We start from the raw sequence: 5,000 nt of genomic DNA on the forward strand, positions 1-5,000 counted from the left end.
AGGAATCCAACGGAACTACACCAACCATACTGCCAAACCACAGCATCGCCATCTATGACAATGTGACGAAACCACATGCAATAGCCCCATCTACGCGAATCGGACGACACTACGTCCACCATGTCGCGCGCAACACGAAAACTAAATACCGCCATCTGCAAGTCTCCCGAAACATGACCTGCTGCACCGACGATACCGCCATCTATGAGACGCCACCCCGACTACGACATCGCTAGGTCCCACAGTACCCATTTTTCGACGCCACCCACAAAGCCTGCATCATCTGTCCACCACAGGAACCCGAACGCCAGTGCCTGCGTCGCACGAAGTAGTCAACCGACAATCACTCCACCCGCACCCGCACGTGCCCCACCCCAACCGCCCAAATCGCAACCCAAGCGGATGAACGGCGGACTCTTCCCGCACTCGTACGTTGCAATCCACCCCTATATCTTGCGTTTCATGACGAGTTATATCCAATATGCCAAATTCCCGCTGTCCCTATACATGCTGTAAGTCTGTGCACACAATATGAACCACACCTCAGCGAGACACTCCATCACACATTACTCTCTGCCTGTAACAGACACAGATACGATATGTAAGCACCAGCATGGACCAACGTCCGGTGCATCCTCTCCGCCACAGTACACCATCCACACTATGATAACCACACCAGGGGGTCCAATTATAAAATAGAATATCCCACCCGTCCAACATCCACAATTGCTCAGATAAGCCACCAACACCCACACATGTCCTACACAGGGGTGCACCCAACACCACCACACTGCCTCCTGTTACGGCACAGAAACAATGGCAGGAATGAATCACACAGGTCTGCCACTCCCTTGCCGCAACCACAGACGCGGCGCGCCTCCAGTCACGAGCGAAAAGCGCATCCTGACGAGACAGAACTGCTGTGACATACTGACGCTGCCTCAGACATTCACTTACAATGATCACTACCAACGAACCTGCCCCCCCCCCCCCCCCCCCAAACACACTATCTCTTACCATGTTGTGTACTGTAATCCAACCCATTTTGCACCTTAACCTAACCAAATTTGTAACGCAATTTGTACCGCAATGTAACGCAATTTGTACCGCAATGTAACGCAATTTGTACCGCAATGTAACGCAATTTGTAACGCAATTTGTGTCTTAACCTAACCCACGTTGTGCCTTAACCTAACCCACGTTGTGCCTTAACCTAACCCACGTTGTGCCTTAACCTAACACACGTTGTGCCTTAACGTAACCCACGTTGTGCCTTAACGTAACCCACGTTGTGCCTTAACGTAACCCACGTTGTGCCTTAACGTAACCCACGTTGTGCCTTAACGTAACCCACGTTGTGCCTTAACCTAACCCACGTTGTGCCTTAACCTAACCCACGTTGTGCCTTAACCTAACACACGTTGTGCCTTAACGTAACCCACGTTGTGCCTTAACGTAACCCACGTTGTGCCTTAACGTAACCCACGTTGTGCCTTAACGTAACCCACGTTGTGCCTTAACGTAACCCACGTTGTGCCTTAACGTAACCCACGTTGTGCCTTAACGTAACCCACGTTGTGCCTTAACCTAACCCACGTTGTGCCTTAACCTAACCCACGTTGTGCCTTAACCTAACCCACGTTGTGCCTTAACCTAACCCACGTTGTGCCTTAACCTAACACACGTTGTGCCTTAACGTAACCCACGTTGTGCCTTAACGTAACCCACGTTGTGCCTTAACGTAACCCACGTTGTGCCTTAACGTAACCCACGTTGTGCCTTAACGTAACCCACGTTGTGCCTTAACGTAACCCACGTTGTGCCTTAACCTAACCCACGTTGTGCCTTAACCTAACCCACGTTGTGCCTTAACCTAACCCACGTTGTGCCTTAACCTAACCCACGTTGTGCCTTAACCTAACCCACGTTGTGCCTTAACCTAACCCACGTTGTGCCTTAACCTAACCCACGTTGTGCCTTAACCTAACCCACGTTGTGCCTTAACCTAACCCACGTTGTGCCTTAACCTAACCCACGTTGTGCCTTAACCTAACCCACGTTGTGCCTTAACCTAACCCACGTTGTGCCTTAACCTAACCCACGTTGTGCCTTAACCTAACCCACGTTGTGCCTTAACCTAACCCACGTTGTGCCTTAACCTAACCCACGTTGTGCCTTAACCTAACCCACGTTGTGCCTTAACCTAACCCACGTTGTGCCTTAACCTGCTCTGTAATTGGCATATGACACGTTACATTAATCTAGTGTTGTCTAACCACAACCCTCTGAATATAGTTCGCTACTCGCACCGCCCACCCTCTTGTGTGTCGTTTCATGTTGAACACTTCGCAAGTGTTGCTTACTTTTTACATGCTCCCGCTGTACACTGTAATGTGGACAACTGCAGGATGTACATCGCCCCCCCCCCTCCACCCTGCCTTCGCACGCTGGTCGTTCAGGTGCTTGCGTGTTCAATGCCCTTCGCAGCTGTTCACTGGCATTCGCATGTCGAAGCGCTCAGTCTACGTCGTGGTACGGCCTGTGTCCACTGTCCGCTGATATCGTAAGCTTAATCCTCACATTGTACTGCACATAGGTCCGTATGTACTGAATGATACGCTGTGGCACATGTGTGACCGTACGACTGCGCCCAACAACAGCGAACCATACGGTCCAAATGTTGTGCACTCAGCCACGTGCCGTCTCCCCATAACAGCTACATTGCAGTGTGGTACGCCATAGAGACGTGTGGGAGTAACGGACGCCCTGGATGGCGATCAGCATGAGCCGTCTGTTGATGTAGTGGCGCGTGTATTCAAACGTAGTCGTCTCTTCTCACACAGTGTGATAGCATGGTGCACCGCGTTCCACATCTGCGACATGGTACAGATGCTGGTTGACAGTCGGTCTCGTAATGGACATCGCATACGTAGGGGGCCACCTCCCACGTGTTCTCTAGTCGTGCACATTTTGTTGCGTGTATGTGGGCAGACGTAGTGTGTCGTGACACCTAACAGACAGGTATGCAATAATCGTTGCATTTGCAAACTGGGATGGACGTCTACGTTTGCTGGTGACGTGACGCAACGCAAATGAACAACTGGTAAACCCATTGTGGTGCGGTTGTTGTTGCTGGAGGTAAATCAGTAAGGGCAAATCTGTGTGTGAAGCGATACGCGGCGGTGGCTGGGTGGGACCGTCCCCGGCCGGTGAGGGGGGCCGCCGGCGTGCTGGCCGCGCGGTGCGTGGGCGCACGCGCTACAGCCGGCTGGTGGGGGCGCCCAGTGGCAGGCGCGCCGGCCGACGGACGCGGCAGGCGGCGCAGCTGCGCGCCGGGGCACCCTGCGCGCGGCGCCGGGCGGCCAAAGTGGGTCCTCGCGGGCCCGGTGCGAAGCGCGGTGGACATCTGCAGTGTGCTGGTCCGACTGAGGACTGTGTGCGTTGAGGATGCGCCGCCGCCCGGCACTCGGCGCCGCGACGCCGTCTGCTGCTCGGTCGCCCCAGCGGTTCTCGCTGGTGGTTTGTATCGCAGTTGTGCAGACGTGTTGGCACGTGCGCTGTGCTGGGAGAGTTCGCTTCGGCACCCACGTGGGGCCTTTGCCCTTCTGTGGCGCTGGCGTTGGAGCTGCCGGTCACCGTAGGTGGCGCGTGTTGTCTCCCGCCGGCAATGCCACGACAGCACGCTCCCGGGCCTCTGTCGGCAGCGGCAAGCTCAGTTGGGAGCACGGGTGGTCGCACCTAAAGCGTCTACTCGCCTAACTCCGGGCGATTGCGCCTCTCTCGAACCCGACCAAGTACTTAGGACGGCGCTGCGCGCCGCCGGGACCTGAGAGGGTTTCGAGGTGTATTGTGCAGGGGAGCTCAGCCTCCTCCTGTTTGCAGAATAATTGAGCGGACGCTTGCGTGTTCGCGCGGGCCCCTGGGACACACTCCCGGGCGGCCGGCTGCTCAGCTCTAGTTGACGCAGCTCCCTGGTTGATCCTGCCAGTAGTCATATGCTTGTCTCAAAGATTAAGCCATGCATGTCTCAGTACAAGCCGCATTAAGGTGAAACCGCGAATGGCTCATTAAATCAGTTATGGTTCCTTAGATCGTACCCACGTTACTTGGATAACTGTGTAATTCTAGAGCTAATACATGCAAACAGAGTCCCGACCAGAGATGGAAGGGACGCTTTTATTAGATCAAAACCAATCGGTCGGCTCGTCCGGTCCGTTTGCCTTGGTGACTCTGAATAACTTTGGGCTGATCGCACGGTCCTCGTACCGGCGACGCATCTTTCAAATGTCTGCCTTATCAACTGTCGATGGTAGGTTCTGCGCCTACCATGGTTGTAACGGGTAACGGGGAATCAGGGTTCGATTCCGGAGAGGGAGCCTGAGAAACGGCTACCACATCCAAGGAAGGCAGCAGGCGCGCAAATTACCCACTCCCGGCACGGGGAGGTAAGTGACGAAAAATAACGATACGGGACTCATCCGAGGCCCCGTAATCGGAATGAGTACACTTTAAATCCTTTAACGAGTATCTATTGGAGGGCAAGTCTGGTGCCAGCAGCCGCGGTAATTCCAGCTCCAATAGCGTATATTAAAGTTGTTGCGGTTAAAAAGCTCGTAGTTGGATTTGTGTCCCACGCTGTTGGTTCACCGCCCGTCGGTGTTTAACTGGCATGTATCGTGGGACGTCCTGCCGGTGGGGCGAGCCGAAGGCGTGCGACCGCCTCGTGCGTGTTCGTGCGTCCCGAGGCGGACCCCGTTGAAATCCTACCAAGGTGCTCTTTATTGAGTGTCTGGGTGGGCCGGCACGTTTACTTTGAACAAATTAGAGTGCTTAAAGCAGGCAAGCCCGCCTGAATACTGTGTGCATGGAATAATGGAATAGGACCTCGGTTCTATTTTGTTGGTTTTCGGAACCCGAGGTAATGATTAATAGGGACAGGCGGGGGCATTCGTATTGCGACGTTAGAGGTGAAATTCTTGGATCGTCGCAAGACGAACAGA

The 5,000-nt window shown here is 54.1% G+C and overlaps 1 non-coding gene across 1 annotated transcript in view; it reads left to right on the top strand.

Annotated features, from left to right (window-relative positions):
• The first annotated feature begins 3,968 nt into the window (after nucleotides 1–3,968).
• The window catches only part of LOC126110613 (small subunit ribosomal RNA), a 1,909-nt gene continuing 877 nt past the window's right edge, over nucleotides 3,969–5,000 (top strand). The window contains exon 1 of the ribosomal RNA XR_007523808.1: nucleotides 3,969–5,000. This exon is cut by the window's right edge and continues 877 nt beyond it. This is a non-coding gene — a ribosomal RNA (small subunit ribosomal RNA).

Source organism: Schistocerca cancellata, unplaced genomic scaffold (assembly GCF_023864275.1).
Source record: "Schistocerca cancellata isolate TAMUIC-IGC-003103 unplaced genomic scaffold, iqSchCanc2.1 HiC_scaffold_20, whole genome shotgun sequence".
Taxonomy (NCBI): Eukaryota; Metazoa; Arthropoda; class Insecta; order Orthoptera; family Acrididae; genus Schistocerca; species Schistocerca cancellata.